This window comes from Bubalus kerabau, chromosome 6 (assembly GCF_029407905.1).
Source record: "Bubalus kerabau isolate K-KA32 ecotype Philippines breed swamp buffalo chromosome 6, PCC_UOA_SB_1v2, whole genome shotgun sequence".
NCBI lineage: Eukaryota > Metazoa > Chordata > Mammalia > Artiodactyla > Bovidae > Bubalus > Bubalus kerabau.
In genome coordinates, this window is record NC_073629.1 from 1805801 (window position 1) to 1817500 (window position 11700).

The following is an 11700-nucleotide window of genomic DNA, read 5'->3' on the forward strand; positions in this document are numbered from 1 at the left end:
CAGCCATTTTGCTTTTTTGCATTTCTTTTCCATGGGGATGGTCTTGATCCGTGACTCCTGTACAATGTCATGAACCTCATTCCATAGTTCATCAGGCACTCTATCTATCAAATCTAGGCCCTTAAATCTATTTCTCACTTCTACTGTATAATCATAAGAGATTTGATTTAGGTCATACCTGAATGGTCTAGTGGTTTTCCCCACTTTCTTCAATTTAAGTCTGAATTTGGCAATAAGGAGTTCATGGTCTGAGCCACAGTCAGCTCCTGGTCTTGTTTTTGCTGACTGTATAGAGCTTCTCCATCTTTGGCTGCAAAGAATATAATCAATCTGATTTCGGTGTTGAACATCTGGTGATGTCCATGTGTAGAGTCTTTTCTTGTGTTGTTGAAAGAGGGTGTTTGCTATGACCAGTGCATTTTCTTGGCAAAACTCTATTAGTCTTTGCCCTGCTTCATTCTGTATTCCAAGGCCAAATTTGCCTGTTATTCCAGTTGTTTCTTGACTTCCTACTTTTACATTCCAGTCCCCTATAATGAAAAGGACATCTTTTTTGGGTGTTAGTTCTAAAAGGTCTTGTAGGTCTTCATAGAACCGTTAAACTTCAGCTTCTTCAGCATTACTGGTTGGGGCATAGACTTGGATTACTGTGATATTGAATGGTTTGCCTTGGAAACGAACAGAGACCATTCTGTCGTTTTTGAGATTGCATCCAAGTACAGCATTTTGGACTCTTTTGTTGACCATGATGGCTGATCCATTTCTTCTGAGGGATTCCTGCCCGCAGTAGTAGATATAATGGTCATCTGAGTTAAATTCACCCATTCCAGTCCATTTTAGTTTGCTGATTCCTAGAATGTTGACATTCACTCTTGCCATCTCTTGTTTGACCACTTCCAATTTGCCTTGATTCATGGACCTGACCTTCCAGGTTCCTATGCAATATTACTCTTTACAGCATCGGACCTTGCTTCTATAACCAGTCACACCCACAGCTGGGTATTCTTTTTGCTTTGGCTCCATCCCTTCATTCTTTCTGGAGTTATTTCTCTATTGATCTCCAGTAGCATATTGGGCACCTACTGACCTAGGGAGTTCCTCTTTCAGTATCCTATCATTTTGCCTTTTCATACTGTTCATGGGGTTCTCAAGGCAAGAATACTGAAGTGGTTTGCCATTCCCTTCTCTAGTGGACCACATTCTGTCAGATCTCTCCACCATGACCCGCCCATCTTGGGTTGCCCCATGGGCATGGCTTAGTTTCATTGAGTTAGACAAGGCTGTGGTCCTAGTGTGATTAGATTTACTAGTTTTCTGTGTGTCTGCCCTCTGATGCCCTCTTGCAACACCTACCGTCTTACTTGGGTTTTTCTTACCTTGGGCGTGGGGTGAGGAGATATCCCTCGTCCAAGGTAAGGAGTAGCGGCTGCACTTTGCTGGAGCATCCGTGAAGAGATACCCCACGCCCAAGGTAAGAGGCAGGAATAATTAAACCTAAATATAAGTTCTGAATAGAGGACAACTAGAGGGGCATCTCGTTCAGTCCTTTCATCTCTTTTTTAACAAGAAAGGTGCTTTTTTTTTTTTAATGTTTAAATTACAAATACAAATCAAGACCACTTTTTATGTAACAAGCACATACTGAGCTTCAAGTATATGCAAGGCACTGCACCAGGTCTCGTGGTATTAGATAGCCCTCCAAGTGCTGCTTTTCTGACACAGGAACCCAAATATCTTTGTTTACTTCTCAGGATATTTTTCAGTATCAAATAATGGAAAATCCACCTGAAAATTCAGCCCCTTCATCTTATGACTGAAGATACCAAGACCCAGAGAGAGAAAGTGATTTGAGGTCACATGGCAAATTAAAGACAAAGCTGGGAGAAGATCCCTGTCTGTGCATTCCCATAGTAGCAGCTCTCCGTGGTACCATGCTGAGGGAAGGCCATTTGGTAGGGTCAGAACTGAGTCTAAGCCCTGGCTGAGGCAGGGAACATGAGAACATTCACTGATTCTAATACAGTTATGAACTGGGTTCTCAGATGTACTGGCATCTCATAGTTTGAAGCTTGCTCATTTCAGAGGATGATTTTGTGTTTGCTCAGATATCTAGGGGCAGACTTTTTTAAAATTTTCATTTTCATTTTATTTTGGAGTGCAGTTGATTTACAATGCTGAGTTAGTTTCAGCTGTACAGCAAAGTGATTCAGTTATACATGTACATACAGTCATTCTCTTTCAGATTATTTCCCCATATAGTTTATTACTGAATATTGAGTAGAGTTCCCTGTGCTCTATAGTGGATCCTTGTTGATTATCTATTTCATATATAACAGCGGGTATGTGTCAGTCTCTAACTCCTAATTTATCCCTCCCCCTACCTTTTCTCCTTTGGTAACCCAAGTTTGTTCTCTTAAGTCTGTGAGAGTTTCTGTTTTGTTAATAAGTTCATTTGCATCATCTTTTTAGATTCCACATATAGGTGATATCATATATTTGTCTTTGTTCGACTTCACTTAGTATGATAATCTCTAGGTCCATCCATGTTGTGGCAAATGGCATTATTTCATTCCTTTTTTATGGCTGAGTAATATTCCATTATATATATGTACCATATCTTCTTTATCCATTCATCTGTTGATGGACATTTAGGTTGCTTCCAGGAGTGGACTTTATGAGACTTCTAAAGCTAAACTTATTACCCAAACCAGTCCAGAACTGGAATCACATGTTCATAACAAACATGAGCCCTAAGTTCTGACCTGGTGTTCAAGAGCTGCAGGATGCAAAAGAGGGCGCACACCATGGGGCCTTGCCTCCCCTTCTGAGGACTTGCCTACCTCATCCCTCATCTGCTCCCCTCTGTCTCCCACCCTCTCCACAGATGCTGGGACCACCCCCTTACCATTCCTAGAAAGATTTTAAATACCCTGTAATCTGCCCCAAACATTTAACAACTCTCTGGGGTCCTTTTCCCAGGCAACTATGGTGATCTCATCTCCTTTGAAAGACAGCAAAAGGAATAACTCTTTCCAACACCTTCTATATCATGGACATAACAAATATCATTGTATTTGTTCCTCCAACAGTTCAATGAGGAGGGCATTGTTAGCCCATTTAGAAGAAGGGGTTTCAAGCATTGTTAATGTAGTTAATAATCAGGCAGGTAGTTAATGGTAGGACTGGAATTTGAACTGAGGTCCAGCTGTTTTAAAGATCATGTTCTCCCACTGCCAATAACCAGGACCCAGAAAAGCTAAGTTCTAATCCTTATTTGGCCACTACCAGCTTTGTGACCTTGGGCAAGTTACTTAGTTTTTCTGAATCTTAGTTTCCTTAACTACCAGGTGGAAACCATATACCAGTATTGACTACCTTACTGAGTCATCATGAAGATTAAGCATGACGATATATGAGAGAGTGACACGCAAATGTAAAGGCATCCCCAAAGCAGAAAAGGTTCTTTTTCTGGTGGAAGGTCTTTGACCATCAACAGTGATATTCAGTAGGTTATATCATCCCTTGATGGTATTTCTTTAATTTACCTACACCTTAGCTTATTTTTACCATCTCTTGTCATTTTTAAAATCTTTTATATCCTTGTGCAGTCTTTTCATTTATATTTTTCTTGTGTTTGGACATTAGGTATGCATTTCCTCCTTAATGTCGTCTTAAAGAAAATTGTCACTTAATTTTCTTAAGGACAAATAATCTTTTGAAGGGAAGGGCTGCTTAAGTAAAACTCCCACAAATTAGACCCAAGTACAACTATGAAATTTACAAATATGTCTTTAATGGTTCTGCATTTTCAGCATCTGTAATATCCAAGCCTGCTTCAAATGCAAGGTACAGAATATAAAGCAAATAGCATAAGAGAAGTTATTGGTGGCTCCTGGTTCAAGATGACAGAGTAGAAGGACGTGCGCTTATCTCCTCCTGTGAGAGCACCAAAATCGCAACTAACTGTTGAACAACCATCAATAGGAGGATGCTGGAACCCATCAAAGAAAGATACCCCACATCCAAAGACGAAGAAGAAACTGCAGCAATAACGTAGGAGGGGCACAATCATGATAAATTCCAATCCCGTATCTGCCAGGTGGGTGACCCACAGACTGGAGAACAATACCAAAGAAGTTCTCCCACTGTGGTGAAGGTCCTGAACCCCACGTCAGGCTTCCCAGCCTAGGGATCCAACAAAGGGACTAGGAATCCCTGGGGAATCTGACCTTGAGGCCAAAGGAGTTTGATTATAGGACTTCCACAGGACTGGGGGAAACAGACTCCAGTCTTGGAGGGCACAGACAAAATCTTGCGTGTACCAAGATCCAGAGGAAAGGAGCAGTGACCACACGGGAGACTGAACCCAAACTACCTGTTAGTGTTGGAGGGCCTCCTATGGAGGCGTGAGTTAGCAGGGGCCCACCACAGGGATGAGGGCACTGGCAGCAGCAGACCCGGAAAGTCCTCCATGGCATAAGCCCTCTTGGAGGTCACCATTAACCCTACCAGACAGCCTGTAGACCCCAGGGCTGGGTTGCCTCAGGCCAAACAAATACCAGGGAGGGAGTGCAACCCCAGCCATCAACAGATAATTGGATGAAAGCTTTACTGAGCAGGGCCTTGTCCACCAGAGCAAGACTCAGTTTTTCCCACAGCAAGTTCCTCGCATCAGGAAGCTTACACAAGCTTCTAAGCCTCCTCCATCAGAGGGCAGACAGAAGATGCAAGAAGAACCACAGTCCCACAGCTGCTAAAACAAAAATTGCATTACAGAAACTTAATCAGGATGAAAAAGCAGAAAGTTATGTCCCCAGTGAAGGGGCAAAATAAAACCCCAGAAAAGCTACTAAATGAAATGGAGATAGGTAACCCTCCCGAAAAAGAATTCAGAATAATGATAGTGAAGATGGTTCAGGATCTTGGGAAAACAATGGAGAAGATGCAAGAAATGTTTGTCAAAGACCTAGAAGAACTAAAGAACAAACAAGCAGAGATGAACAATACACTAGAAGGAATCAATAGCAGAATAATTGAGGCAAAAGAATGGATAAATGACCTGGAGGATAGAATGGTGGAAATCACTGCCACACAACAGCATTTAGAAAAAGAGAATGAAAAGAAATGAAGACAGCCTAAGAGACCTCTGGGACAACATTCAACACACCAACATTCGCATTATACGGGTCCCAGAAGGAAAGGAGAGAGAGAAAGGACCTGAGAAAATATTTGAAGAGACAATAGCTGAAAACTTCCCTAACATGGGAATGGAAACAGTCAACCAGTCCAGGAAACAGAAGTCCCAGGCAGGATAAACCCAAGGAGGAACACACCAAGACACATGGTAATCAAACTGACATTTAATGACAAAGATAAAATATTAAAAGCAGCAAGGGAAAAATGACAAATAGCATAAAAGGGAACTCCCATCAGGCTATCTATCAGCTGATTTTTCAACAGAAATTCTACAAGCCAGAAGGGAATGACACAATATATTTAAAGTGATGAAAGGGAAAAAACTACAATCAAGAATACTCTACCCAGCAAGACTCTCCTTCAGATTTTATAGAGAAATCAAAAGCTTTCCAGACAGGCAAAAGTTAAAAAAATTCAGCACCACCAAACCAGCTTTACAATAAATGCTAAAGGAACCACTCTATGCAGGAAAGACAAGAGAAGGAAAGTGTGTTAGTTGCTCAGTCATGTCTGACTCTTTGCGACCCCGTGGACTGTAGCCCACCAGGCCCCTCTGTCCATGGAATTCTCCAAGCAAGAATACTGGAGTGGGTTTCCATTCCCTTCTCCAGTGGGTCTTCCTGATGAAGGGATCTAACCCAGGTCTTCTGCACTGCAGGCAGATTCTTTACCATCTAAACCACCAGGGAAGCCCACAGAAGGAAAAGACCTACGGAAAATAAACTCAACACAATTAAGAAAATGGTAATAGGATCAAATGCACCAAGCCAAAGACAAAGACTGGCTGGGTGGATGAGAACATGTGCATGGATGCACTTCCACTTACCACATCACTCTGCTTGACCCCACCAAATTGTGTGTAATTATTTTATATTGTTAGGTTAATCATGTTCCTGTTACGGCTTGCAACTGTAATTATCTTTAATTTTTTTCTTCCTATTGATTGTGAAAACTGATAAACATCTTTTACTATTGTGATTATGTAACAGTTACTTAATACCATTTTATCATGATTGGTCAACAGAAAAATAATAAAACTCTGTATCACCCGAACTACCATTTAATAGAAAAACCTGTAATCATTTTTTAAATCCAGATGCATTTCAGAATTGTCTTGGAGTATTTTGAAAAATACAAATGCCCAGGTATTGCTGTTTCTCTCCAGAGCTCCAGATATGTTTCTAATGAGCAGCCATGTTTAAAAACAAATGGACTATATGATGATCTTTTACTTGTATCTAGGTTTTTTCACTTTTTCTGTTTCACATTCAGGGCTCCTATTTTATTTAGTTTATGTTTTCCAATTTCTCCATCTCTTTTTTAAAATGTTCTTTCTCAAGCCTTTAAATCAAATGTAGTAGAAAAGCTTTTGTGCTGAAGCTCCAATATTTTGGTCATCTGATGCAAATAGAGGACCCCTTGGAAAAGTCCCTGATGCTGGGAAACATTGAGGGCAGAAGGAGAAGAGGGCATCAGAAGATGAGATGACTGGACGGCTTCACTAATGCAATGAACATGAAGTTGGGCAAACTCTGGGAGATGGTGAGGGACAGGGAGGCCTGGCATGCTGCAGTCCATGGGTTGCAAAGAGTCAGACATGACTGGGTGACTGAACAACAGCAACAAACATATAAATAACATATATGACATATATATTTTAGAAAACTTATGAATTTTTGTTTAACTAAAAAATTTATGACATTTTGATTCCACTTGTTTGACTTAGTATGAATGTGCTTAGTCGCTCAGTTGTGTCTGACTCTTTGTGACCCCATGGACTGTGGTCTGCCAGGCTCCTCTGTCCATGGGATTCTCCAGGCAAGAATACTGGAGTGGGTTGCCATGCCCTCGTTCAGGGGATCTTCCCAACCCAGGGATCTAACCTAGGTCTCCCGCATTGCAGGCAGATTCTTTACCATCAGCCACCAGGAAAGCTAATATATGAATAGAATGCTAGATTTCTAATTGAAAAAATAGATATGCAACAAGCAACAAAAACTTACTGTATAGCACAAGGAACTGTAGTCAATATTTTGTAATAACCTATAATGGAAAATAATTTCAAAAATAATATACGTGCATATGTGTAACAGAGCAGCTTGCTGTGCACCTAGTCAGCTATACTTCAGTAAAAATATATTTGAAGAAAAGATAAAGTTAGAGATAAGCAAGTAAAAAAAAGAGAGGTTATTGGCTTATGAAATGGAAAAGTCCACAGGCAGGCCTTTAGGTATGGCATCATCCAGGTTCTCAATGGATGCAGTAAGTTTTCAACCTGCCATTACACATTTCTTGTTCTGCCCGCCTCTGGGTTAGATTCATTCCCCAGCAAGTTTCCTCCAATTTGGGAGAAAGATGGATTGGATATCAGACATACCTGATCCTCACAAAGAAGCATTTTTTCCCATAGCTCTTCTGTAGGAGACAAAAATCATAAGCTGGCCTCCAAGATTTCCATACTTTGGTGTATATGCCTCTCATATCTCCTTGATTATGTAAAGGACATGTGACTATGATGAGATATCACTCCTGTGATTACATTATTTTATCCTGGGTGGTCCAGATTCAATCAGGTGAAGCCTTTGAAAGCAGAGTTTTCTTGGACTTCCCGGGTGGTCCAGTGGTTAAGAATCGACCTGCCAATGCAGGGGACATGGGTTCAATCCCTGGTCCCAGAAGGTCCCGTATGCTATGGGACAACTAAGCCCACGTACCACAACCCCGTGCTGCGTCTGCTGAAGCCTGTGTACCCTACAGCCTGTGCTCCGCAACAGGAGAAGCCACCACAATGAGAAGCCAGGCACCCCAACTAGAGAACAATCCCCACTCACCAAACTAGAGAAAGCCTGAGCACAGCAACAAAGACCCAGCACAGCCAACAAATAAATGAATAAAATTATACAAAAAAGCAGAATTTTCTCAAGGTGATTGCAGAGTAAGTCAAAGAGATGTGCTCTGGTTGGGCTAGGAGGAAGCAAACATCTATGCAATGAACTGCCTACAGGGGCCATAAAAGAATGCAGATATTCTCCAGGGTCTGAGACAATCCCTAGATAATCATTAGCAGGAAAATAGAGATCTAGATCTACATTTCTTTGGAAATAAATTTTGTCAATAACCAGTGACCTTGGAAGAACACCCTGAGCTTCGGATGAGAACTGCAGCCCCAGCCAACACCTTGATATCATCCTCGTAAGCGCCTAAACAGAGAACCCTCTCCCACTGTGCTTGGACTGACCTATATTACTATGAGATAATAAATTTGTGTTGATTTAAGTCACTTCATTTGTGATACTCTGTCATCCAGCAATAGAAAGCTAACACAACTTCTGAACATTCCAATGTATGAGTTAGGATCTTTTGGTTGTAAGCAATAAAAACCAACTGTAGGTAACCTGAGCAAAAACAGAAATTTATTGGAACAGTGTTCATAGAGCCACAGAACATCTCCTGGGATGGATGAGTCTAAGCAGAAAAAAATGAATGAAGAATGTTTCTAGGTCTTCTTTCTCTTTCTCGAGATTTAAATTCCAGGGAGAAAGAAGGTGATTGGCTTTACATGACAGCCTCATCAACATTGTAACCAGAGGGGAATAGTTGGCTTTTTAAACCGAAATTGACAGAGTGACATCAACAACATAGCTGAGTAAGACATACCTCATGTATAATCCACTCTCTATAGCAACAATTTCACATCCATCAGTGGACAGAAATGCCTTTGTGGGAGCTTTGGGATCCAGCACCATACACCAAAGGATTCAGAAAGAATCTTGCCTTGCTGACTTGTTGGGTAATGTGCATACAGACCTTGGTCCTGGCTGTGGATCTTACAGTGGCCCATGAACTGGCTCCAGCCGCTCTCATCCATGGTATGGGAGCCCCTGGAAAACACTATCTCAGACAGTCATCCGCAGACAAGAGACCTTTTGTGGAAGTCCAGGTTCCAGAGAAGAAATTCTAGCACTCTGTTGGAACAAAAAGTATATGCTTTTGGATGTATTGGCATGGGTAAGAGGAACAGCTTTGACTTGCATCATCCCTTCCCTGAGGTGGCACAGCTAAGGAATAAACAACATCTTCTCAGGCCTGTGATTTCTTCTGCAGGGCAAAGTGAGACCATGTGAGTGATGCTCCTTAGCTGTGTGAGGTGCTCCTCAAAGGGCTAATTTCTCTCTCATTACATCCAGAGTACTGAATCATGATCTATATGAGTAGGGGGCAGGAAGAGATAGGACTCCTAGGGGCACTAAAGGGATGCAGATTCTACTAAGTGCATTGTGGGCTCCATCAAGAAGCTAGTCCATGAACTGCTGGGGATGTCTTGCCTGTACATCCCCAGTCAGAATGGCTATCATCAATGAGTCTACAAATAACAAATGAAGAAGGCGTGGAGAAAAAGAAACCTTCCTACACTGTTGGTGGAAGTAGAAACTGATGCAGCCACTATGGAAAACAGTATGGAGGTCCCTCAAAGAGTAAAAATAGAGCTACTATCTAATTCAGCAATCACAGTTCTGGTTATACATCTGAAAGAAATGAACTCAGGATTTTGAAGAAATATCTGCACTCCCGTGTTCATTGAAGCATTATTCACAATAGCCAAGACATAGAAAAAAACCCCAAGCATGTGCCAACAGGTGAATGGCTAAAGACAATGTGGTGTGTGTGTGTATATATATATATATATATATATATATATACATACACACACAATGGAATATTATTCAACCATGAAAAACAAGGAAATATGCCATTTGTTATAACATGGATGGAACTTGAGGGCATTATGCCAAGTAAAATAAGTCACATAGAGAAAGACAAATGTTATCTGATATCACTTATATATAGAATCTAAAAAAGATGAACTTATAGAAACAGAGCAGAATGGCAGTTACCAGGGGGTAGGGGGTGGGAGAAATAGGGAGATTTTGGTCAAAGGGTACAAAAGTACAGTTATGAGGTAAATAAATTTTGGGCACAGCAAGGTGAGGTGGCAAAGATGAGGCCCCATGGAGGTGTCTGGGTGAGGTTCTGCAGGGATTGGCAGCTGTTTCTGTTCCAACTGGCCTCCCATTTCTTTTCAGTCTAGGGCTTTCTCTCAGCTCCTGACCCTGCCTGTACCCTCCTGTAGGTCCCCGCCCTATCCCACTGCACTCACCAGAACAAGGCTGGCACTACTGGACAGCTATTGTTTCATACAATACCTTTCCATTTCTGCCTTTCATGATAAACGATCCTGGTAGCATTGTTAATCATAATGTCTCATCTCTAGGCTTGTCTTGTTCCCACTGGAAACAGTGGTTGATCCAAGAGGTGAGCATAAGACCCAGCCTGGGCCAATTAGATCGTTTGCTGAGATTGCTATGAGGATTTTGAGTGTTTCTGTTATCTAGCAGTGTAACAACTATCCCAAATTTAGTCATTTAGAACAAAACCTGTTTTAGGTATTTATGATTCTGTGGGTCAGCAGCTTAGGCTGGGCTCAGATAGGCAGTACTCTGGCATCAGCGGGCATCACTCATGTGATGCGGTTCCCTGGTTACTCTGCTGTGGCTGGATGATCTAAGATGACTTTACTCACTTCCCTGGAAGTCAGTGCTGGCAGTCAGTTGAGTTGTGTCCCCAGCAGGCTAATCCAGCCTACTTCATATGGAGAAGCCTGGATTCACCTTTTGGATTCCCACGGCACCAAGAGTTATGGCAAGTTCCAATGTGCAAAGGTTTCTCAACTACTTGAGGGATTTTTTAAAGATGGGAGAAAAAACATGCTTTATATTGATAAGAAGAGATAAGGAGAAAGAAGAGAAAATTTCTGGAATAAGGTCCTTGAGAGGCAAGGAGAAATGGAACCCAGCAGAGGGGGTGATAACAATATAATAGGTTAGAATGTGTATTCACTGTAGTTATAATTTTGATGTATCTCATTTTGAATGATATTGAGGATTTTTCATTCATTTAAAAGCCAGGACTTCCCTGTCATTCCAGTGGCATTCCATCTGCCTGCCAATGCAGGGGACAGGCTGGCAGCTAAGCCCGTGTGCCGCAGTTACTGAAGTCTGCACACCTGAAGCCCATGCTCTGCAACAAGAGAAGACACTGCAGCGAGAAGCTGGTGCACAGCAGTGAAGATCCAGCACAGCCATAAATAAATAAACATACAAACAGACATTTAAAAAGCCATTTGCTACTTCCTTTTCTATGAATTTTCTGTTACTCGTTTTCTAATATGTTTTTAGACCCTTACAAGCCTGAAAATTTCATGAGGGTGAAGATTCTTTGTTTTACTCAGTCATATCTTCAGCATTATAGTACAGTGCTTGGCACACTGTAGGCACTCAAAAAGTATTTGTTGTGGACTTCCTTGGGGGTCCAGTGGTTGGGAGTCTGCCTGCCAATGCAGAGGTTCGATCCCTGGTCCGGGAAGATTCCACATGTTGCAGCGCAAGTACTGAAGCCTCCTGTGCACCCTTGAGCCTATGCTCTGCAAGAGAAGCCGCCACATTG